The 26,450-nt window shown below is 43.9% G+C and overlaps 1 long non-coding RNA gene across 1 annotated transcript in view; it reads right to left on the bottom strand.

Annotated features, from left to right (window-relative positions):
• Positions 1-26,131, bottom strand: part of LOC144771969 (uncharacterized) — a 32,432-nt gene extending 6,301 nt beyond the window's left edge. Inside the window, exon 1 of the long non-coding RNA XR_013599569.1 lies at positions 26,059-26,131. This is a non-coding gene — a long non-coding RNA (uncharacterized LOC144771969). The remainder of the gene's footprint in view (positions 1-26,058) is intronic.
• Between the last annotated feature and the right edge of the window lie 319 nt (positions 26,132-26,450).

Here is a 26,450-nt window from a genome sequence, read left to right as displayed (position 1 = left end):
GTGCATAGTTTTAATTATTTGGGTATTACTCTTGATACAAAAATTAATTGGAAGCCACAAATTGACAAAAGTAAAACAATCTTGATACAAAACCTAGCCCCTATAGCCAGAAGGCATAAGAATAGTTATTCCAGAGCCGTAACCCCCGCAATAGAGCTTTTTAAATATAAAGCCCAATCTGCCACACTTTACGGGGCGGAACTATGGGGATATGCTGCTAAATATGCTTTTCAATACATGAATTTTTTTTTTTAGACAGCTACTAGCAGTACCACGTCGTACCCCTCTAGCCCCACTTTTCCTGGATTTGAACATACATCGTTCCGATGATCATGCTATCTTACGTCCCTTGTTATATTGGATATGTCTGTGGTCAACAGATGAACTAGTTGACTACAGAGAAGCTCTTAAAGAAATTATGAAAATAAGGAATACGACTTGGGTGGCATGGTTGATGGATGTATGACATTACAACGCATGCTTTTACATCGCATGCCTTTACAACGCGTTTTTTACAACGCAAACCTTTACAACGCATAGCGCTTTGGGGTGCTGGTTAGTGAATAGTTTAATTTACTATTCCAACTCCAGTCCCAGTGGACACTAGGGAAGGTGTTGGATAGTAAATTAAACGTATTCCTTATCCTAGAGCGCCCCCCAGCGCAATGCGTTGTAATGGTTTGTGTTGTAAAAGTTGCGTCGTAAAGGCACTGCATGGTAAAAGTTGCGTTGTAAAGGATGTTTCCCATGGTTGATCCATATTGAAAACTGGTTCATTAAGCTTGGGCTACACCAGTACTGGACAGACTCCAAATCTTTGACCTTAAGCTGTAAGAAGTTGCTACGGGAAAGGTTCTGGGATTCTGCTCTTAACTCCTTATTACATAATCCTAAAACTGGAGTTCTAACCCTTAAGTTTTTTGATGTGAAAATAGTAAGCAAATTTGAATGCTTTATGGACGAAATTTTACCAACCGTAGCAAAATCATTGTATTTAAAATTTCGTTATGGTATCCTTCAAATTAAAGCTAATACAGCCAAATAGGCATGTAACAATGATTATACGGGGAACGACTTGTCAGAAAAATGCGAATTGTGTGCCATGGGTTTAAGGGAGGATGAGGCTCATGTTTTATTCCTATGCCGCGCATATCACCATATTAGAAAGAAGTGGATAAGACCTATTTGTCGCCTCCTAGGTTTTAGATATATTAAGGAAGCAGATAGAGTGTTTAGAGGTGACACATTACGGGCTATTGTATTCAGTGTAAGCCGATATCTTTTTGCTGTGGAAATAGCCCAAAGAAGGCGAGGTCTGAAAATGTAATAGATTATGGTGTAGAGTGAGCTACCAGATATTAGGACAATAATATAAAAAAAGGGGCTATGGGATTCATACGCGAGGTAAAGACATTGAAATTACCTACAAATCATGGCTTTTTATCTTTTGTCAGATGGAGCGGATGTAATACTACACATACTATGTGTGTTTTAACATTTGTTTCACATTTTAGGTAATAACAACTAATAACAGCACCTGGTATCTATTTATTACTCTTTTTTATTTTTTCTCTTTTTTAATACTGCAATTACCTTTTATAGAGCGAATTTATGATTAATTGACTGCAAAAATGGTCTTGAAAAATTTAAATTGTATGGCACTCCTGGTTTTTAAGAATTATATATATGTTTATGTATCTTTTATGGTTTGTTTAACCGAAATAAAGATTTTGATGATGAAGATGATGAATATACAAAGGCAGTTTTGGGAAACAGTGTCATCAATTGTGCAAAGGTGTACTTCATAAGCATTTCCAGACATACCCCTGCCAAAGTGCCTAGGTCATTGCCACCACAGTGCACAATTATGAGGTCAGGGTGTTGGAGATGCAAAAAGGATTTCACCAATGGAATCAATTGGTGCCACTTTAACCCTTTCTGTCCAATCCATTTAATGTTTACATTTGGTAAACATAGGTCTTTGTGAATTCCTTTCCTTTCTGTGTACCTTTGACTCCAGAAAATATAGCTGTGTCCCACAATCCACACTGTAAGCATCTTGAAGAGAGGTCTGGATGCACTCTGAAGGTCTCTGTAAATGAAGTGGCAATTTTTAAAGTGAGATTTTTTCTAAAATGGTGGACAACATGCAGTTTTGAAAAAAGAAAAGGATTGATTAGTTGTTCAAGAACATTCTGCACTAAGCTACGATGAATGTTTCTGTGTTTTAAAAGACTGATTTTTATTGGTTAAGAATAAGTGTTAGCAAAGAACGTTACATAAAATAAGCTGGTATATTCTCAAGTGAAGCATACTTGCTGTTTTAATTTTCAACAATGTATGATGAACTTTTCATCTGTGTGCTGAGTTAGGTGTTCCCTGAAGTGTTTCTATCGTAACTGGCAGATTGTGGAATGGAAGAAGGGTTAAAAGTTCTGTCAGTTTGAAAGGGTGCAAAAGTTCAAGCAATATAAATGTGTGTTTCGTTTTGAATTTAATGTGGGAATAAATGCGATTTTTTATTTATTTGTATATGTGTGTAGATTGAGTGTGTAGTTTGATCGGAAAAGTTTGCTATTTGCTATAGGACTTCCTGATCCCGTAGGACTGCTTAGGGGGATTTACAATGTTGTCCAAGTTCAAAATCATTAATGGCCTTTGTTGAGCCTTTGATGGCCCTGGGGAGCACCGTCTCCGAGGGTCGGCTCTTGTAGTGTTATAGGGTGCCTATTCGTGGCAGTCTGCTGTTTGCTATGGTTGGGCGAGAGTTCTCTTTGACGTAGGAAAGCAGATGAATTTTCGTCTGAGAGAGCAGTATGTAAGGTAGTTTTTCTGACCAAAAGCAATTCCGGCTCCCGAATGATGCAGGGAGCCGGCTGGTACCGTGGTGGATTTGGGGCTCTACCTACGGTCTTGAACGTTATATTTGAGGCTTGGTGGATGGGGTGTTCGGTGATTGTAAAAAATGAGTGATGTGTGCTATTTTTTTTTTTACGGTATATTTATTGTGCGCGTACAGTGCGAATTTTAAAAGTTGTTCCATAAGCGTACGTAAGCAAGAAAAATGGATTAAAAATAAATCTTTTACAGATATTTATCAAGTTTATGTGTTTATATATCTGTTGCTTGTAATGAGACAATTTCGCTTTATTGGTACTTATAAGTAAGTGCTTCGGCATAGTCTAAATTTGTTGAGGAGCAGTGTTTAATACAGTGCTGAACTTTTGACCTCTGTTGACAGTTGACTTTTGCATGATCTGTTGGGGGTAGGGTGGAAAGTTATGTCAGTTGGAAAGGTTTGGAATGTTAAATCAATAGAAATGTGTGTTTTGTTTTGAATTAATGTGTGCAGTATTTTAATTGGTTATTTAAATGTATTTATGTGTAAAATGAGAGGGAAAATGTTCCATTTGACGGTTCTGCTGCAAACACGGAACTAGAGAGATTCTGTACAAGAATATCCACTGTGTGAGTGGTATTCTTCTTAATGTACAAATCAATTGGAAAGGTGAGTTGATAAGTTGTATGGGAGTGTGGACTGTGCGGTGCATCTTTGCACATTGAGGAATTATGGGGTATATCAAGACAGGTGATAATATTATTGCCGCTTTATGGGTAGAAAACTGGCGATAAAGCGGCGATAATGTTATCAGCTGTCTTGATAATATGCCCCTATATTCGTCCGGTGTTAAACATTTTATAGTAATAAATGTGTTTTGGTATAATGCATGCTGTTATGTTTTTTTGTTTAATATCAGTTTGTGCGTCTCTGTACATTAAGGGATTATGGGCCATATTATCAATAAAGGGCGATACATTATCGCCGCTTTTATTGGCAGGAAACTGCCGGTAAAGCGGTGATAATGGTCTTGATAATATATCCTTGTGAAATGCCATAGAAGCCCAGGTTAACACTAGAACCTGGGCTGCTATGGGAATTTACAAGGGCCTATTATCAAGCCCATTATCGCCGCTTTAGCGGCAATTCCTGCCAATAAAAGCGGCGATAATGTATCGCCCTTTACTGATAATATGGCACTGACGGGCATATTATCAAGGACCGGTGTTAAAATTATCGACGTTTTATGGGCAGGAAACTGCCGATAAAACGGCGAAAATGGTCTTGATAATACGCCCTTGTTAATTCCCATAGAAGCCCATGTTCTGGTGTTAACATGGGCTTCTATGGGAATTAACAAGGGAGTATTATCAATCCCAGACGCGGCCCCTGGAGGGAGTTGCGGTGGGACAGGCGGGCGGGGGAGGGGCAGGTTGGGGGGTGATAACCAACGGAATCTGGATGATTGTAGGTAAGTAAACAATTAAATTAATAAAACGAATTTTGGGCCATATTATCAACAACATAAGGCGATACATTATCGCCGGTTTTATCGGCAGGAAAGTGGCGATAATGGCCTTGATAATATGCCCTTGTGAATTCCCATAGCAGCCCAGGTTAACACCAGAACCTGGGCTGCTATGGGAATTTACAAGGGCCTATTATCAAGCCCATTATCGCCGCTTTATCGGCAGTTTCCTGCTGATAAAAGCAGTGATAATGTATCGCCTTATGTTGTTGATAATATGCCCCTTCGTTCTGTGCCCTGCATTGCATTTTGCGATGCAGGGCGCGCTACGAAATTCGGGGCATATTATCAAGGACCGGTGAAAATTATCGCCGTTTTATCGTATTCATAGCATATGCTGATACTGATTAGCAGTAGATACTATGGTGCGATCACTTTCTCACTGTCAAATCAGAGCACAGGGCGCGCTATGAGAATAGTTAGAAGTGGTCACTTATTGGAGATCCAATTCAGCTATGTGGCTTATTGTGCGATGTTAGCAGGCATCGCTTACAGTATTACGGTAACTGAGCGTGTGGTTTGCTATAAAAAAGTTGTGTTTACTCCTCTGTATGGGAAGCTAGATGTTTCCATCTGGCTGTCGATTCCGACCTTGAAAGAAGAGTCAACCAAATGAGGTCGCTCTTACATCTGCTAGAGCAACATTTGTCCTTCATGTAGCAAACACCCGCACAGAAGTGTATGCTTTATTAAATACAGACGTGCCCTGGAATTTTAGGGAGTTAATTTAGACTATCTTTAACCGCATGCGCGCTAGCGAAATTCCGCTCCTGTGCTGAGTTTTTTAAAACCGCACTTTACATGACGAGCTGGGCTCGTCATGAGCGTGCGAGGAGGCTACCTCATGACGAGCCCAGCTCGTCATCAGCGTCGAAGGGGTTAATGCGTCCTCGAGTAGGGGGTTAGCTTACTTTTTTAAAGTTATAAGCATTGGCCTTGTGACTTCTGTAGAAACTATATTTGGTGTACTGTCGGTGTTTTTTCATTTGATTTTTTCCAGCATCTTTGGTGAATTGTGCTTAATGCTCACATTAGTTGTCGGTGTGCTTGTATTAATTTGTTTACTTAAATATGGGTGCACATCTTGCAGCAGAAGACAATATTTCTCGGTTGTTGCTGGTCTGCAACCGAATGCCTAGTTACTATGGAGCGCTGCCTCTTGCAACGTTGAGTGCAGCTTATGGATTATCGTTTCGATTCTCCTTTTTCACATGCGTTCAGCCTGTCTTCCATTGCCTGAGCTGCGATTTTGACTGGGCCCTGGATTTGTGTCTCTGCAGTACGGTGTCTCCCAACGCGGATTATGACCAGCTGATGGGCCCCTTAGTGGTTCATGACGTGCTCTGTTCTGGCGGCGGGATTATGGCCTTAGCAGCGACACATGGAATAATGGGACCTTGGAATGTTTTTGCAGCGGCGCTTGAGTTCTTGGCACGCAGTTACATTGAAGATGACCCGAGTTTTCCTCCAATGGTGATAGAGTCTCCGGTCGTTGAGGAACATGTATGTTCATTCCCACTATTGAATTGGATGGCTGAAATGTTTTCAGATGAGAACAATGACTTTCTGTTGGAGGCTGTTGCTACATACTGTGCTTACACGCTGTTGGATTAAGACTCTTTGATTTATCTACATATTCTTTATTATTTAGTTACTGCTTTCTATCAAAGAGCGAATAACTTTTTTTGGGGAAATGTGAACTTGACTCTACTTTTTAGGCTTGGACTCTGCGTTCGTAATTTGCTCATGTTTATATTATGTGCTTTGGTCAAGGAAATGTGTTGGGCGCTGAGCCTTGCACTCACACCGTGTTAAGTAAGCATGGGTTTATTAGAAGCTTAAACGCCATTTTTGTTTTCCTGCTCTGCTTTGCACACAACACGCACTTGCAATATTGTTTAGAGATGGGTGAGTATTTTGCTTCATATGAGAAAAATTTGATATACTACATTTGTAGACTGCCTCGCTACTTTAGTGTGTATAGTGAGAGCATAAAACATCAAGGTTATGTTGGATACGGTGTGTGTTATTCGGAATGATGTTCACACGTTCGAGCCATAAGAGATATGCAGCTGTGGCATCTCTTATACTTGCGCGTTTAGTAATGAAGTGTGCAGGTGTGATTACACACAGTTTGAGAACATTCGTATCTTGACAGTTTGTGCAGAACTCAATGTGATCCACTACTGCTGAGTAACAGAGGTATGGGTCTGCCTATGGAGTCGTATGAGATCTTCTGTAGTTAAAAACTAACCTGCTAAGTAGGGAGGGTGAAATTTTGGTATATTTTAAATCTGTTTCCCTTTTGCATTATTGGATGCTTTCTCCCTTTGTATTTTATGGAATAGTAACAATGCTGACACGGTGTTAGAAATAAACATTTCAAAGTTGCAGGTGTGTTTATTAAGTGCTTGTTTTGGACTGGTGTAAGAATGTAACGAAAGAGTGCTCTTGTTATCTACCTTACCTGAGGAAACCTAAGTCGCATGTTGTGGGTTGACTAATAATTGGGGAAAACATCCTTTACAACGCAACTTTTACCACGCAGTGCCTTTACGACGCAACTTTTACAACGCAAACCATTACAACGCATTGTGCTGGGGGGCGCTCTAGGATAGGAATAAGTTTAATTTACTATCCAACACCTTCCCTAGTGTCCACGGGGACTGGAGTTGGAATAGTAAATTAAACTATCCACTATCCAGCACCCCAAAGCGCTATGCGTTGTAAAGGTTTGCGTTGTAAAAACCGCGTTGTAAAGGTATGCGATGTAAAAGCATGCGTTGTAATGTCATACATCCAATAATTGGTGGTTTTGCTATAGGAGGAAGAACCAATGAGTCACTGATTGCTAGTCTGTTAGGGGGTTTGGGTACTAAGGTGGGGTTTGGAACACCGTAATTCACTGAGGTCGTAAGTCTTTATGCACAGTTGTGTGTAGGAGCAGAATCACTGCAACAGTAGTTACAACAAAAAGGCTCGATAAAGGGCCTTGAGTTTGAATCAAAATATGAAATTGAAGAATAATTGATAAGTGCAGCCAAGAAAGGGAGCAAGTGTGCAAATTTCATAGTGCTTTCGGCCGGGGTTGTTGTTATAATAAAAAGCGTTGATAAAGGGCCTGTACTTTGAATTTGAATTAAAGAAGAATGATTGATAACCCAAGCCAAGAAAGGGAGCAAGTAGGTGTGTGTATGTGTGGATGATGTGTTGATTGAACAGAAGATGAATAAGGTGAAAAATAAGAAAGGGGGAGTGGCTTCGGCGCCAGCCAAGATGGCGGGATAGCGGCGGAGCTCCTGCACCGGACCTGTCATTCAGATCTCTTCTGGCACGTATTTGGGTGTTTTATGAACAGGAATGACACCCACATCTCCTTGACGCCGTGACTCCGGCGGCGTCCTTGGTTCCTGCTTTTTGCGGTCTCGGCGTTCAAGCTGCCGATTTGATTCCCGCCGCGGATCCGGCCGCCATTTTACACGCCTGAGGCGGCGGAACGCGCCGCTAACGAGAATCCTCCCCACAGCATTCGAACTGCGCAAGGCTTCCATGAGCATGTCTCCTGCCCACTTACATGCTGAGGTGAGCCTCTTTACTGTATAATCTCTGCTTGTCCGCAATTACTGGGCTCCCCCTTCATGTAGCCTCGGTTTTCACCAACGGCCGCCATTTCCTGGCATTTCCTGGTTTTTCCTCATCGACCTGGCAACTGTATACTTGGGAATTTCTGTGTTACTTTCCCTCGCTCCAGGCATTCTATTTAATAATATGCTTATGGACCTCCCTTTTTGAACTTTGTTGCCATTCTTGCAGTGAGCAGCTCCTGGATGTTCCCTCACTGGAATTACCTGGCTTTATGTTCTCACCGGAGTTGAGGGGCGTTGCCCAGTTTCATTCCAGCCTCAGCTTAATGGATGCTCTATACTTTACCGACGTAAACACAGCTCTGAACCTTTCAGTCTGGCCGTCAATTTGTCCTTCATGATGCTTTTCTCTCTTGTTTGAATTCTTCAAGATGCATACCAGCTCCTGTCTGCAGTGACTCTACTCCTTCTACGCGTTCGGCTGTCTTCCTCTCGTTTGGGTTCGCCCAGAATTCCTGCTTTGTCCTGCCTGTGGCTCTTGTGTATTCTTGACTTCTTTTTCCAGCTTCTAACCTCTGGAGGCCAACGCTTCCTCTCACCGCAGCTTTTCTGCTCCCTCATACATGGGGAAGCTCCGCAATTTGAAGCTGTCCACTGTCAACAAGGGGCCTGTCCACTCCGACTCTGATTCCCCCCCACAGGATATGGAAGACGGTGCAATGTCTAAACCAGAGGCTCATCTGGGGGCGATCTCTAAATCTCATACTGGCAGCAACCTTCCCACCACATTAGCATCTTCAAAACGCCTTAAAAAGGATCCTCCTTCTCCGGACAGTGCCCCTTCTTCGTCTTCTCTTGATCTAATTGTGGAAGAACTGCGAGCTCTTAGACCATTTATGGAGAACACTTCTCAAGCTATACAGAGCAGGCAGGAAAAATGGACGACCATGGATTTGCGTGTTTCATTGCTCGAGCAATCATCGGAATCTGTTCAGAGCTCTTGCTCCCGGATTCCATCCATGGAAGCTGAGATTCTCCATCTCAAGAGGCAGACAGAGGACTTGGAAAATAGGAACCGTAGAAATAACCTTCGTCTCTACGGTCTTCCTGAACTCACGGCACGGAGGGGTCGAACCTTACTGCTTTCTTCCAGACCTTTCTTCCAAAACTCCTGGACGCTCCTGCTTTGTCCTCTATCAATACAAAGAGCTCACCGTCTGGGTCCCAAAGTCTCCTCTAAGCCACGCGGCGTTATCATGTTGTTTCTGCAGTATATGGATCTTTTGCAAGTACTTTCTGCCGCCAAGGCCAAAAAGCAAATTCTTTGGGAAGGTCATCGTCTCTACCTTTCTCAGGACGTTGCTAAAGCCACGGCTGATCGTCGGAAGAGGTTTCTTGACATGCGTCCCCAACTGAGAGCTCTAAATGCCAGATATGGTCTCCTACATCCATGCCTTTTCAAAGTTACGTATAAGGAAAAGACTACTACTTTTGAAGATCCTGCAGCGCTGCAAGAATTTCTATGTCGACATGGGGCGAACGACAAGGACACTTCCAGAGTCACCTGATTGGACTTGATGGATCCCTTTTGTTTTGCCTCAGTCTTGTGAACCTTGTCTCCATTGTGCGTTTCTATTCTACTCCAGGTGTTTAATCCCTTCATAATTACCCTATGTTTTATGGTTCCCCTCTTATACGATTTCTTCCCAATATTTTATCCGAGTGTTTTATCCTGTTGTTACTTATGTGGATTGTTCACTCTGCCATTTTCTCTATCCTGTAGGCAGAGGTCCGGCTGCGGTTGTCGTTTTCTGCTGTTGTCGCTGTTGTCTCTGGTACCGCCACTCCCTATTCCTCGTTTGTCTTGTAGGTACGTCATTCAGTCGTCTTTTTGGACTTGTACTGTCTCTATGTTCTTTATCTCCTTCTTTTCCTCTTTTTCTCTTTTCCTTTCTTTCTTCTTTCTTCTTTTTTCTTTAGCTATCTCTTTCTCCCTTGTGCTGCCTTCTTCCTTTTCTGATTTTCTGACATTTTTAACTTGTTTCTCTTTTATCAGTTTACTTTTCTCTTATTGCTGACTTAGTAAGCATGTTTTTGTTTTAGCTTATATATTCCTTACTGTTTTTCCTTCCGTGTTATTACCTGGAATGTTAAAGGTTTAAATAACCCAATTAAGAGACAACGAGTGCTGTCGCATCTTGCTCGGCTTAAAGCAGATGTGGCTTTTATTCAGGAGTCTCATCTGTCAGAGGTCGAAGCCTTAAAAGTTGAACGGTGTTGGTTGGGACATGTTTTCTTTTCTCCCACAGATAATAAGAAGGGTGGAATTCTGATTTTGTTACATAAAAAGTTAAATGTTTCTGTTGTTTCACAGGAATGTGACGACCAGGGTCGTTGGACTCTTGTTAAACTGCTTATTGATAAGATACCGATTGTGTTATTTAATGTCTATGCTCCCACTGGTATTGACAAGCTTTTCTGGCCCTCTATTTCTAACAAACTCTCTGCTCTTCAAGAGGATTATGTCATTTTTGGGGGGGACTGTAATTTGATTTTAGATCCCTTACTGGATCGTCACTCCAAGGTTATGTTCTCACCCTCTAGGATGCACTCCCAGTTTAATAATACCATTCACAATAATGCATTAGTTGACATATGGAGATTGTGTAATCCTGACCTTCGGGAATACAGTTTTTATTCCCCCGCACATAACTCCCAGTCACGCATTGACTATCTCTTTCTTAGCCAATCTCTCTCCCAACACGCTATTCATTCCGATATTGGTTCCATTTTGATCTCTGATCATGCCCCAGTACTCGTTGATATTGACCTCCTTCCCTTCTCTCCCCACTCTGGCAGATGGAGGTTTAATAATTCCTTGCTCCTCGACCCTATTTTTTGTACTGAATTTTCTAAATTCGCATCTGAGTTCTTTTTGCTTAATCACACACCTGCCTCCTCGTATGTTATGGTTTGGGATTCGTTTAAGGCGGCCTCTAGGGGTTTTATTATTAATTTTGTTTCCCGAAAGAAAAAAGCCAATGAAGCCAAATCATCTTCCTTCCTCGCCAAAATCAAACAACTCTAACTTGCCTATCACTCCACAAATTCCGAATCCTCCCTTAAAGAACTCATCGAGGCCAAACTGTCCTTTAATAAATTCACTAACGATGCTGCTTCCAACCTACTATTAAAATGTAACGCACGTTATTACGGGGGTCAAAATAAGATGGGGAAATTGCTCGCTAATTACCTTAAAATCCGGAAGGACCGCACGTGAATTGAACAGATTAAATCGTCTACTGGGGTTTCCTTGTTTAAGGATAAAGATATCCTTAACGAATTTATGCTTTTTTATAAAAATCTGTATACTCCAGAACTTGTTCCCTCTACGGCTGATATCCTTTCTTATTTCCAATCTCTTTCCCCTCCTCCCTCGTCCCATGTGAACTTTGAGTCTTTGACTGCTGATCTCTCACTCTCTGAAATCTCTCATGCTGTTTCTAAAATGCGTCACGGCAAGGCCCCAGGCCCGGATGGGTTTACTATTGAATTTTATAGCCACTTTGCCTCTCTTCTCTTACCAAAACTTTTCCTTCTCTTTTGAACTTTTTTAGACTCCGGTCATTCTAGTGGTTCCTTCCAACAGGCCTTAATTTGTTTAATCCCTAAAGAGGACAAAGATCACTCGCTCTGTAAAAACTACCGTCCCATCTCTTTGGTCAATACTGACAGGGCGCCTCTCCTCTGATAATTCCAGAGTCTTTTTCAATATTCTTAGCAAAGCCTCCTCTTTGGACACTCCTTTAGCCGCTATCTCTCTGGACGCGGAGAAGGCCCTTGATAGAATTGGTTGGGATTTTATGCTTCAGGCTCTCTCTTGGGCGGGTATCCCTTCTGAATTTATTTCTCTTATTTCTCTACTCTATTCCAACCCTCAGGCAACAATCTTTGTTAATGGTGCTGTTTCCGACTATTTCAATCTTCGGAGAGGAGTTCGGCAGGGTTGCCCTCTCTCCCCCTTATTATTTGTTTTAGCATTTAAACCTTTTCATACTAAACTTCACCAAGATGCATCTATTTCCAGTTTTCACTTTGCTTCCCAGCAAGTCAAACTCTCGGTATATGCCGATGATATTCTTTTCTATTGTTCGGATCCAGCTTCCTCTCTTCCCTCATTTCTCCAGCAAGTTTCTTCTTTTTCTGCTGTTTCAAGCTATCGTCTTAATGTGGACAAGTGCGAAATTCTCCCCTTAAATTCTTTATGTCAAAAACATCTTTTTGCTTCCTCTGGTTTCTCGTGGCAACCACAGAAAATTAAATACTTAGGGGTCTGGTTCGCTCCTCTTTTGTCAGACACGTTGAAATTCAATTTTGATTACATTTCTAAAAACTGGAATCTGCCATTACTCGTTGGCACCCGCTTTTCCTGTCTTGGTGGGGACGTCTGAGCTCAATCAAGATGATGCTCTCTCCTCTTCTACTTTATACTATTTCCATGATACCTATCCATATCCCCGATCGCTATTTCAAAAGGATTGATTCTTCTCTGCTGAAGTTTATGTGGAAGGGAAAAAGACCTCGCATTGCGTTGGCTTCTTTGCGAAAGGATAAATCCCAATCTGGGGTTCGGTTCCCAGACTTCAAAGCTTCCCATCGCGCTTTCTCTCTCAAACAATCTGCTCGCTGGCTCTCCGTGGATCTTCCTTTTCATCCTCTCCTTTGGTTATCGATTGAGTCTTCTTTTATTTCTCCCTTTGAGTTTCGCGAACTCTTGTCTTTCACTTCCCCTCTGACTGGTCTTCGGAACCCTGTTATTTCTCACTCGCGCAAGCTTCTTTATCCATTTTTATCCTCTTCCTATCCTTCCGCCTCCTCGACACATGAACAGCCCATCTGACACAATAAACAACTCTTAATTCGCAATCGTACTTTCTTCTGGAAGTCTTGGCATTCCCACGGTCTTCGCTGGATTTCCCAGCTGCTCTCTCACAACCTTCCTTTATCCTTTTCAGACCTTAGGACTCAGTTTTCTTTGCCTTCTACTGCGCGCTCTCAATATAGTGCGTTACTCTCCTGTCTTATCTTGCATCCCTGCCGGAGTCCAATCCTATTCCCCCCACTTGTCGCTCTATAGCTCTAACCCTGGATTCTTCTCCTTCTGCTTCTTTCTTGTATAATTCGGCTCGGTTTTCTGCTGAAAGGTCCAAATCGAAGGTGGAACTGGCTTGGGAACGCGATTTCTCTATTGATTGGCCGATTGCTCTTTGGGACAGAATCTGGTATAAGCTTCATAAAACCTCTAGGGCTGCCAATACAACCCAAACTCTTTATTTTATTTACAACCGCACCCTTTTGACTCCCTTAGTTTTAAACTCTTTCTCCGCAGATGCCCTCCCTACTTGTTGGCCATGCCCCTGTCTCTCTGCTGATTTGAAACATATGCTTTTTGACTGCCCTCCCATTCTTCAATTTTGGAATTCGGTTTGGACACAACTCCAAAAAAAATTCCATTTTTCTATCCCCTTTTCCCCTGTTTACATCTATTTAGGTTCCTTATCCTCTGCACTTCCTCAGTCACACAGGCACTATCTCCTATTAGACCTCTTCATTGCCATTGCTTTTCACCATATCACATCAAATTGGAAACAAGCAACTTGTGTCTCTTTCCGTGCATGGTGGAACGCAGTCTGTTTCCATCATAGGCTAGATACTAATGTTGTTTCCCCTGTTTCCCTGGCAATTAAGCGTGATCTCCTGTGGCTCCCTTTAGTGACTTATTTATCCTCTTCTGCCCCCTCCTCCATCACCCATGATGTCCTTTCCACGGAGGTACGCAAACCACCTTAATCTGTTTCATATTGCTTGTTTTTCTTAGATTTATACTGCTTGCTTTGACCTTCTTTTTGGATTCACACCCCTTTACATTGTTGAATAGTTTTCACCATCTCCCCTCCCTCTTGTGGTATAATGTATTGTTTTTCTAATATTGACTGTTTTTGTTTCTTCTTACTACAGCTTATTTTGTGTTTTTCTTTAATGTTCAATAAATCAAACTTAAAAAAAAAAAAGAAGAAAGGCTGCAAACATGCAAACTTTGTACTTCTTTGTAAGGGAAGTGCCTGTTTAGTTTTCCTGTGCATATATATATATATATATTGACTGAAAAAAACATAGGTTTCACATACGTTATAGTTAGGAATTAGCATTGAAAAAACCTTAGAAATTCACCGAAAAAACCATAAGTTTCACACATGTTATAATTAGGAATTAGCATTTAAAAAACCTTGCAAATTCACTGAAAAACCCAGAGGTTTCAGACATGTTATAGTTAGCTAGACATTTCACTCATACAAAACCATTGAAATTCCCCCGTTATAGTTAGTTCAGCTAACTATAACTCGCGTGCCCACAATGCACTGCTGATGACGTCACATATTACATCACTCATGACATGGTCAGTGACATCACTGATGACATCACTGATGACATCTCAAATGATATCACTGATGACATCACTGTCTTCCAACTCCCAAGTCATTATTCTAAATTCATAGATCTTAGCCTTTGACTAATATACTGTCAGCATCTGTGAACAAAGAATATCAGTAATAAATATATATATACTAGAAGATGAAGGATCACTAGAAAACAACAGCCAGCCAGGACAAAAATCTGGATCCCAATGGATACAATGAGTCACAAAGAAATGAAATATCCAAGAAAGCAGTGACTCAAACAGATGGATTCACCAAAGAACAAAAATATATTTCCACTACAAAGTTTCAGCTTCTGCCTTCCTCAGGTAGTACAAGATGGTTTGCTCAGTGGCTGTACAGATGACACTGCCGAATTTTCAAAAAGCATCATGAGAGAAGATTCCATTTGGAATGTGGAATCAATGCAGTCCTGAGAGCTCTTGAGATATGCAGTAATCAGGTAATATTGTCAGTATTGTTCAGTTCATCTGGATGCAGGGATTTTAAATGGTACATCCAGAAGTTTTCCCTGTAGTCTAGTAGTTCTTCCTTTAATACATGTTCCACAGGGAACATTTTCAAATCTGTTAGAAAATGACCCACAAGGTTGAAATGAACAAGTTACTTACCTTCGGTAATGCTTTTTCTGGTGGATACAGTATCTGCCTGTGGACTCCTCACCTCAGAAATGTTTTGTAACTCTCCACGCCGACGAGGATGACGTCACAGAAGCATGGCTCCGCTCGCGACTCCGCTGAAGTCACTGGAGCCATAAGAGAGCGTTGGCGTTGGCGTGATGACGTCAGTTTCGCCGTTTTGCCGTGCCTTCGAGGCACGCGAACGGACCGACACAAATATATACAGTATACACAGTACACAGTATTCAAACCAACACACAAAGTTTGAAATCAATGCAGTAAAGCATAAAGAATTAAACACTTCCATTGAAAACAACAGACATATACAAGGGTGGATAACGGGGAGGCGGGTGAGTCAGTGAGGAATCCACAGGCAGATACTGTATCCACCAGAAAAAGTGTTACCGAAGGTAAGTAACTTGTTCTTCTGATGGATACTTCTGCCAGTGGATTCCTCACCTTGTGAATAGAGTCCCACAGCAGTCCCCACTCCCGGAGGAGGGTGTCCACCCATCTATACCAAAAAGTCCTGTAGGACAGAACGTGCAAAGTGTCCGTCCCTACGCACCTCGGAATCTAAAGAGTAATGTTTCGCGATGGTGTAGCTGGAGGCCCAAGTTGCCGCTCTAAAAATATCCTCCACAGGAACACCTCTAGACAAGGCATATGTTGAAGACTTAGCTCTAGTAGAATGAGCCCTTATACCCTCTAGAGGATCTTTACCTGCCAAAGAGTAACAAATCTTGATGCACAAGATAATCCATCTGGAAAGGTTGCGCTTGTGCACTGCTCTGTCTTTCCTGCAGCCAGCAAAGCCCACAAAGAGCTGGTCATCCACACAATAGTCTCTAGTCCTATCGAGGTAAAATCTCACCGCCCTTTTAGGGTCCAAGTGGTGAAGCCACTCCTCCTCCTTGGAAAGGTGAGGGGGAGGATAGAAAAAGGAAGGGTAATGGGCTGCCCCAGATGAAAGGGAGTTACCATCTTAGGCAGAAAAGCAGCCCTGGTCCTGAGAACCATCCTATCAGCATCAATAGTCAGGAACAGGGGTTTTGAACTCAGAGCTTGAAGCTTACTTACCCTCCTTGCTGAGGTAATGGCAACAAGAAATACAGGGCCCGATGTAGGTAAATACTATTTACCTATTCTTAAATACCGAATTTTACCGATTCGGTATTTAAGAATAGGTAAATAGTATGTAGGTAATTTTTCGGTAAATTTTACTGAATCTGTAAAATTCGGTATTTACCGAATCAGTATTTACCGGTTCGGTAATTGCCATTCATTCCTAAGGGCCTGGGGCCCATAGGAATGAATGGCAATTACCAAATCGGTAAATACCGATTCTGTAAAAGGGGGAAAACATTGAAGGGTGGCAGGGTGTCACTTTAATTTAATTTAATTTAATTTAATTGTGGGTTTATATAGCGCTAGAATCAACTCCCGGGGGAGTATCTCCGCGCTTCGACCGCTGGGGAACCCGTCCTGGCTCACCCTGAGAGATGGTCCCTAATGGGTATCTCTAAGGTGCGACCAAGCATCCCCGGCGGTCTGGGGGGCCGTTGTGAAGATGAGGCAAGCTAATGCCCAGAGTTGCCGAGTGTGGTCCCTGACTAGAGTAGGCACCGAGGCGAGAATTATCGAGCCCGCTGACCCTGGTCCACGACCCTGCCGCGTCGGGAATCGAACCCTGGTCCCGGGCCGTCCTCTGCTTACGGGTCTGCCGCCTCTAACCAGTGAGCCACACCACACCACTTTGACACCCTGTTGCACCCCTCAATTGTTTATGGGTGCACATGTTGCAGACATACATGCCCTAAGGGCATGTATGTCTGCAACATGGCACTGAAGCAATATGCATTAATTTGCTTTTTTTTTTCCGTTATTTACCACCAACTTGTAGTTGGTGGTAAATAACGAATCCTAACATGGGATAAGCACTCATTTAAGTGCTCCCTACATTAGGAATTCGGTATTTAAGAAATTAGTAATTTTCCGATACCTTAAATTACCGATTCGGTAAATTACCGAATCCTTAATTTCGGCCCCCTACATAAGAAAAGCCCATTACCGGTCGTTAACGGCCGAAATTCGTTAATTTCGGCCGTTACCGACCGGTAATGAGCCACCTACATCTGGCCCACAGTCTTTAAAGACAATAGTCTCAAGGTACACTTGTGCAAGGGCTCAAAGGGAGAACCCATCAAGTAAATCAAGACAAGATTTAAGTCCCATTGAAGAACAATAAAGGGAGTGGGCGGAAATTTATTAGTAAGGCCCTTAATGAACCTTAACACAATGGGTGATTAAAACAAAGACGGCTGGTCCGGCAAGCAAAGGAATGCCGACAAAGCCGATAAATAGCCCTTCACAGTAGCCACCGCAAAGCCCTGCTGGGCTAGAGAAAGAGCAAATTGAAGGATGTTGGATAAGCGAGCCCTGAAAGGGTCAATAGACTTCTCCTCACACCAATGAACAAATTTGGACCACCTATAGGAATATATAGACTTGGTAGAGAGATGTCTGGCGCACAAAGTAACGTCCACCACGTCAGAAGGAAGAGAGAAAGAATTCAGGTTGCCCCGTTCAATCTCCAGGCATGAAGGTGTAAGCTCTGGAGGTGGGGGTGTAGAACCTGCCCCTGCGACTGCGAGAGGAGGTCTGCCCTGAGAGGGAGACGGAGCGGAGGGCACGAGGAGAGGTGGAGAAAATCTGTATAGCACACCCTTCTTGGCCAATCTGGGGCGATCAATATGACTTGGGCCTGGTCTTGGCGAATCTTCCTCAGAACCTGAGGAATCAAGGGTATGGGGGAAACGCGTAAAGGAGTTGTGAACCCCAAGTCAACTGAAACGCGTCCCCCAACGCTCCCTGCAATGGATACTGGAGACTGCAGAATGAATGGCAGTGAGCGTTCTCATGAGTGGTAAACAGGTCCACCCGAGGAGTTTCCCATGTCCGAAAGACCTGACAAACCACCTCCGGATGAAGCCTCCACTCGTGGTCTGTAGAGAACTGCCGACTGAGATTGTCTGCATGCACGTTCAGAACTCCGGCCAGATGAATTGCCATCAGACAAATCTAATGGACCCGAACCCAGGACCAGAGACGCAGAGCCTCTCTGCAGAGACAATGCGACCCCACTCCTCCCTGCTTGTTGACATACCACATCACATACCACATCACGGTAGTGTTGTCCATCAGAACTTGAACCGACTGACCGCGAAGGGAAGGGAGGAAGGCCTTGAGCGCCAAACATATCGCCCGCAACTCTAGAAGGTTGATATGAAGTAAACTTTCCTCCGGAGACCAAAGACCCTTGATCTCCAGATCTCCCAGATGAGCAACCCACCCTAAGGTGGATGCATCCGTTATCACTGTGGCCACCGATGGAGGTAGATGGAAGGGCTTTCCTTGAGACAGATTGCCCTCCACGCTCCACCAAGACAGATCCGCTGCAGCTTCTCTGGAGATCCTCACAGACTCCCTTAGATCTCCGTTGTATTGATACCACTGCCTACGGAGGCACCACTGGAGCGCCCTCATGTGCCAGCGTGCATGGTCGACCAACAGAATGCAGGAAGCAAACAGACCGAGCAGGCGAAGGACCTTCAGGATTGGAACGACCGCTCCGTTGTAAAACAAGGGAATGATTTCCTGAATGTCAAGAATCCTTTGTTAAGGAGGGAATGCTCGACAGACAGTAGTGTGCAGTACTGCCCCTATCAACAGGTTGCGCTGAGAGGGCACGTTTATCGAGAAGCCCAATTTGTACAACAGCTGAGTTGTAACCTGCAGATGATGAAGCACCTTCTCTGGCGACTCTGCTTTGATCAGCCAGTCGTCCAGATAGGGGAAAACCGGAATCCCCGATCTCCTGAGATTGGCTGCCACCCCTGCCATCACCTTGGTGAAGACTCGAGGTGCAGTAGTAAGTCCAAACGGGAGGATCGCAAACTGATAATGTTGCGACCCTACCGTAAAACGGAGATACTTCCTGTGCGACTTCAGGATCGGGATATAAAAATACGCGTCCTGCAAGTCGATCGACACCATCCAATATTCCTGTTGCAGCGCTTGAAGAACCTGCGCAAGGGTGAGCATCTTGAACTTCTCCTGTTTCAGAAAAAGGTTCAAGATCCTGGGATCCAGGATTGGACGTAACCTGCCATCCTTCTTGGGAATCAGGAAATACCGGGAGTAGCATCCCTGACCCTTTTCCCGCTCTGGAACCATCTCTATCACACCCTTTTTCAGTAAAGTTAGCACTTCTTCCTGCAGGAGAAGAAGGTGGTCCTCCGAGCAACCCCCTTGACAAGGAGGGCAATTTGGAGGGAATTCCAAAAAGGGAAGAGCATACCCATTCTCTACAAGATTGAGAACCCAAAGGTCTGTAGTGAACGATTCCCAATCTTGAAGAAAATCAGTCAGCCGACTAACATGATCCAGAATGGAGGATCTAGGACTGCTTTGCTGTGATAAGAGGAGGGGAGGTAGAGGATGAGGATGAGGAGGAGGGCTGACGGCCTTTTGGGCGACCTCTGTTCTTTCCCCTGTAGGACTTCTACAAGGTGTTTTGCTGCTGCTGCTGCTGAGGCTGTCTGTTGGTCCAAAAGGACAATCTCCCAAAACCCCTATACTTCCTGTACAAGGAACCTCTAGGCTGAGCTTGAAGGCCCAGAAACTTGGCAGTGGCTTTACTGTCCTTAACCCTTTCCAAGGCTGCATCCACCATCTTTCCAAACAGCCTTGAACCATCAAAAGGGAGATCCAAAAGTGTTGCCTGCACATCTGGGGAGAACTCCGATGATTGAAGCCAGGCACTCCTTCTTCTGGAGACAGCAGATCCCATGATCCTGGCAACAGAGTCTGCAGTGTCCAGACCACTTTGAATCACCTGACGAGCAGCCGCCTGAGTGTCTGACAAGACCTCATTAAAATTCTGTCTGTCCTCCTCAGACAATTTAGGGGCAAGTTGCTTAACAGAGTCCATTAGGTCATGGTTGTAACGTCCCAAAAGACAGGTGGCATTTGTGGACTTCAATGCCATGCTTGCTGAGGAAAATACCTTTTTTGCAGACTGGTCTAGCTTTTTCGACTCCCTATCGCCAGGAACCTGAGAAAAAGCCCCAGAAGATCTTTTGGAACAGGCAGCTTGAACCACCAGACTCTCAGGAGAAGGATGGGATGTTAAAAAGTCTGGGTCCTCTGGAGCTGTCCTGTATCTCCTGGCAACAGACTTAGAAACTGCCGTGTGAGTAGTGCGCTCTATAAATGCCTTGATTGATTGATTGATTAGCCAAACAGGGCTTACGCCAAACCTCCATTACAGGCTCAGTGATGGCATCATTGAATGGCAGCAGAGGCTCCACCACAGTAGAAGGTGAATGAAGAACTTCCGCCAAGATAATTCACTTAAATTTAGCCGTGGGAAGCTGGAGGTCTAAAAGTTCTGCTGCCTTCCTTATCACTGTGTGGTAAGGAATCACATCCTTTGAAGGAGCATCAGATGGACGTGAAAGCTCCCATTCTGGAGACATATCAAGGCCACTTACCTCCTTCAGTTCTTCAAAATAGTCATCCAACTCCTGAATCTCACCTTCCTCCGTTACCTCTGCTCTTCTAAAACCCTCTGAGCTTCTCTCCTAGATCTCATTCTCAGCACCGGCGTCAATGGAGCAGGACACGACTCGGATGGAGCTGGAGCCGGCGTCGAACACGGATCCGGCAGCACAGCCTGCGTCGAACGAGGTTGAGCTGACTGTGCCAGAGAAGGAGGGAATGGCGTCGAGGTCCTTGGCGCCGGGAAATGCCTAGACGGAGCTGCTGGCAGAAATGGCATAAAGGGAGCCTGAGCATAGGCTTCAGGAACCCCCATATTAAATGCCGTAGGACCTATGGCGCCCGAAGGTGCTCCAGAGGGGTACATAGCCCTTTGAAACACTCCATACGACGATGAGGAGCTGGCGATGGTGACTTCGGAGCCGTGTCTTTATCTGAACGGCGTCTTGATCCATGCCTCTTCTTCTTCTTATGCTTCTTAGATCTAGAAGCATGCCCCGAAGTCGACTTCGAGCCCGACCTCGACCTGGAACGAGACCTCAACCTTCTTCTACCTCTTTTATCCTTACTCATCTTCGCCATGAAGAGTTTAGCTTCTCTTTCCTTTAACGCCTTCGGACTCATTTTTCTACAGCAGGCATGTCCCTCGATTTCGTGATCCGACGACAGGCACCAGACACAATCTTCATGTGCATCTGTAATAGACATGTGTCCCCGCACTCCCTGCAGGGCTTGAACCCGGACTTCCTCGATGACATCCTCGAAAAGGAAACAAGAAGAAGACCAGAAATACAAGCAGAAACACAAAGTAGCAAGTGGAACAACGGAGAGTCCAAGAAAAACCGTTAGCATCGACGGCGCAGAAAAAAGGGAACTAACGTCATCACGCCAACGAGGCTCTCTTATGGCTCTAGTGATGTCAGTGGAGGTGCGAGCGGAGCCATGCTTCTGTGACGTCATCCTCTTCGGCGTGGAGAACTACAAAAAAAATCCAAATGCTGCTGGCGCAAGGGATATTCATAAGGTGAGGAATCCACTGGCAGATGTATCCATCAGAAGATTGGCTAAGGGCTGGTCAATGTTCTTATTAATTTTGCTGATTTGTGGTTTCTGAATCATGTGCAGAGGTCATACCTTATTTGGCCTAAATATTGTTTCTTACAGCTTTGGTGTTGGCACTGAATCACATAAATAATGCTTGTTCAGCAACTTGTAAGATGCTGTCTTATTCCATAGTGCAAAAACAACAGTTGATGGACAGAATGCAGAACAATGTCATACACTCACCCCAATACAGAGATCTGGGCCTAAATCCATCGTTTTTTTGCTCACCACACCACCTCAGTTCAGACATGGCCATATGCAAATCAGCCTTGACCCTGTGCCTCATGGGAACAGTCCTGGCTTGGCAGTTCGGGCTGGACTGTTCCCATGGGGCACAGGGTCAAGACTGATTTGCATATGGCTGGGTTCAAACTGGAATGGCATGGTGAGCAAAAAAATGATGGATTTAGGCCCAGATCTCTGTACTGGGGTGAATGTATGACATTGTTCTGCATTCTGTCCATCAATTGTTGTTTTTGCATTTGTCACCCAGAGTGGGACGGGTATGCTCAGACTTGAGTCCTGTGCTCTCCAAGCCAATGGAATCAAGCTATCCTGGCTGATGAGGCCTGAAAGCCCAAAACCGGTCCTAGGATGCTTGTTTCCAGTCCAGGGAGGACCTGGATTGGCAGTTCGTGCTGGACTGTTTCCATGGGGCACAGGGCCAAGACTGATTTGCATATGGCTGGGTTCAAACTGGAATGGCATGGTGAGCAACAAAACTATGGATTTAGGTCCAGATCTCTGTACAGGGGTGAATGTATGACATTGTTCTGCATTCTGTCCATCAATTGTTGTTTTTGCATTTGTCACCCCGAGTGGGACGGGTATGCTCAGACGTGAGTCCCATGCTCTCCATGCCACTGGATTCAAGCTATCCTGGCTGATGAGGGCTGAAAGCCCGAAACCGGTCCTAGGATGCTTGTTTCCAGTCCAGGGAGGACCTGGCTTGGCAGTTCAGGATGGACTGTTCCCATGGGGCACAGGGTCAAGACTGATTTGCAAATGGCAGGTCTAAACTGGGGTGCCACGGTGAGCAAAAAAACGATGGATTTAGGCCCTGATCTCTGTACTGGGGTGAATGTATGACATTGTTCTGCATTTTGTCCATCAACTGTTGTGTTTGCATTTGTCACTCGGAGTGGGACGGATATGCTCAGACTTGAGTCCTGTGCTCTCCATGCCACTGGAATCAAGCTATCCTGGCTGATGAGGGCTGAAAGCGCGAAACCGGTCCTAGAATGCTTGTTTTCCAGTCCAGGGAGGACCTGGCTTGGCAGGTCGGGGTGGACTGTTCCCATGGGGCACAGGGTCAAGACTGATTTGCATGTGGCGGGGTTCAAACTGGAATGGCATGGTGAGCGAAAAACAATGGATTTAGGCACAGATCTCTGTACTGGGGTGAATGTATGACATTGTTCAGCATTCTGTCCATCAACTGTTGTTTTTGTCTTATTCCATAGGTCCTTCTTGTAACAGAATTAGTTACTGATGATGTTTATAAAAATGTATTCGCATATGATGCACCTTTTAGAGTCACAGCAATGAACCCATGAATGTGTTACAACTTGCTTGAGTACAGCTCTCACAATAAGAGATCGTAATGTGGCAGTTCTGTGGTAAGCAATGACTGGCAGTTTTGGAAAAACCTTTAGCAATTTTTCACAAGTGGGCAGTAAGCAAAATGTTTTTTTGCATTATATTTCTGTAGTTGGGAGCTGATGGGTACTTTAAAGCAGTCCTATTAACTTACTCAAAAAGTGCAAAGTAGCCCTTTAATAAAATGAAATAAATTGTAAACAAATATCCAACAACAGACAAGCAAACAATAAACCAACCCTTGTCAAAGTCAACATTGTCAATCTGGACTTCACCTGTGTGCCATGCATCTTAAAATACACCTGCATTGGTCAGACCACTCTTCTAGCTCAATTATTATGCCCCATAAACCAACCACCCATGTCAACCAAACCAACAAGCAATAAAAGAGACTGCAAAAATGCTAGCCCCAAGACTGAACACTTACTTCTCCCTGCATGCAAACCTCATCATCATAGCCAAAGGCACAGTAAACAAATCAATCATTTTACTGCCTTTTCAAACCCATCAAGGATATCATAAACACCATCTAGCATTGCCTCAAGTTTCCCATGACAGTATATTCAACTGCATGTGCTCTTGATAGCTCCTCCTACTACTGGAAAAAATGAATCATTCTTCCTGAGTTACCAACCTATCACACCACTACAGGTTCTACAAAAATATAATCAGGAAATCAACCCTACCAACTAAAAGACCGAGTTAACACCAGTTACATCCTACAAACCTACCAATCTGGTTTCCACCTATGCTGCAGCACAGAAACAGCTTTTATTTATTTATTAAATTAATTTCGAAGTCCAAAAACACTACCACCTAGATGTGTGTCACGTGGGCAAGAAGCAGACCAGGACAAGGTAGACACTGTTCAGGGTTTTATTTAGGATAGGCCAGAAAAACTAAGGAAAAACAGGGAATAGTCCTTCTAGTGGACTCGTAGTGGGGGGGGGGACAGAAAAGAACAAAGTTCTTAAGGGATTATGGGAGATGTAGTCCGCTCCTTCGCTGTTAGGCGTCTTCGTGCTTTCCAGGTCTCCCAAAGTAATTGGATTTCCGTGGTATAGAATGTCGGAGCATATGCAAAAAAAGGAAGAGAAAGAAATAATCAGGAAGGGGTTCTCCTTCCTTAATACCGTTGCGGGATTGCCGGGGAAGTGAAGGGGAAGCCACCACTACCGTCACCAGTGCTCTGAATAATAACGCGGTACAGGCCTACTCCCTGTTACCACCCCTCCCTTTGATGTAACTCGTTCCCCTCCCAGCGGCAGCCCAAGGCGTCCCCGTACCTTGGCGAGCCACGACCCTCCTCCTGGGCCGTGGCTGGCGTCTACGCGTTGCCAGCTAGGGTCTGGCTGCCCTTCTCTCCGCTCGTCTGCTTCTGCTGCTCCTTCCAGTGGGGAGTCTTCTTTCCTCGTCGCGGGACCTTCCTCCTCTCGGGGTGATGTCGCGTTGCTCCAAGGCAGCACCTCGAAGGTTGTCACCAGCGTCCGTTCCTCCACCTGTGCTGGTCCTGACGAAAGGAACTTCTTCCGCGGCGTCTTTCGTTTTCAGGATCCTTGAACCATGTGACTCTATCACATGACGGGGCCAGGCATATGAGTTAAAGGGAAAGTACTCCGCTGGGATGTTCTGCAAATACAGAAGGGGAGAACAATGAGGAGGAAAGTGCCCTGATTGCGTGTCCAGAGAGTCTGTCTCCTCACACAGTGTCACAGTGCTAGAACAAGAAATATAACAGAAGAGAAGCAAAAAATAAAGACAAAGTCAAGGATGTGATGGATGACACCCTTCGCAGTAGGCAACTGGACTCCAGGCCTCTGGTACTGCTTTATCTCTCTACCACCTTAGATACCATTACATATATTTTAATCATGTATGAAATTGATGACAAAACACTACAACAACTCTTTTTTCTGACTCTCCAAATGACACAAATGTATCCAGTTAGGTATGTACACCTGATACTGGTAACTTGGGGAGTATCACTAAAATCCACTCTTTTCCTTGTGGTTATTCCTGCGGGTGGTTCCTTTCCAAGTTCTTCTGGCCAACCACAGAATCAATATCCACTGGGAGCTCATGAATCACATATTTATGGGAATGGCTCCACAAGCAAAGGAATTAGTTACTTCAAAGGATGTCTTGCTCTCACCCCTGACTAAATTATGGGTTATCTTCATCCTCATCTGCATCATCATCATCAAAGGCAAAAACCTTTAAGTAGGGCAGGCTTTCATACATGGAACTGGACAGATTCAATTTCATGGCAAGACCGGAGGCTATCATTATGCATCAATACTTTTATTGCCACTCCTTGCAGCACTTCAAAGTATTACATCATTAAACACAGAAACTCTAGAACATAGAATGTCCAACAGAATATAATCCACAACACAGCAGCCATCTTCTTCTTTTATTGGCTGCTCCTTGCAGATAAGATACTTTTATGTGGTCTTAATCAGCAGTTTTAATATTTAGTTTTAATGTTTGTTAATGTACAGTGAATTAAGGTTATGGATGATGTGGGTTTGAGTGATTATCACTTTGTATAGTAGTTATTTATAAAGGAAACATTTATTATTTTAAGCATTAAACCTAATTTATGGATTGTATTATTTAGTTAATAGGTAGGTTAATTCGTTTTATAAGTTTCATTTGTGAGCATGGGTTATATATATTTGTACTGCTTGTTGGTTTTAAAAACGAAAAGGAACGTGAAGATTACCATTGCGGCGTGAGCACGCCTGAATTTAGCGGCTCATTGTGTCAAGGGTTGCTGAGCAGGATCCGGTTGCCGCAAGTAATGGTCCACCCCCTGATATTACCAACACCCTGAAAACAGAACACAGGAGGTTCAAACTATCAGGCGAGGGAAAGGTAAGGGAAGGGACTGCAGGGAAAGGAACCTGAAACAACAAAAGAACAGAATATAAACAAAGTCTGACATGTAAAACTACTCTCATCGAGTCTCACTAGATTAGTATATACCTGCTTGTAAATAATAAAGATAACATGGTTTCTCAGGGCAGATAAACGTCTCTCCTTTTCTATCACACCTGAAATGAGAAACAGGTCAAAGACTCACAAACAAACATACCATGAACATGTATTCTCTGT

The sequence above is a fragment of the Lissotriton helveticus genome, chromosome 8, assembly GCF_964261635.1.
Source record: "Lissotriton helveticus chromosome 8, aLisHel1.1, whole genome shotgun sequence".
In the NCBI taxonomy this organism is placed as follows: Eukaryota; Metazoa; Chordata; class Amphibia; order Caudata; family Salamandridae; genus Lissotriton; species Lissotriton helveticus.
The sequence above is the reverse complement of the archived record's forward strand: the minus strand, read 5'-3'. Positions and strand labels throughout refer to the sequence as shown.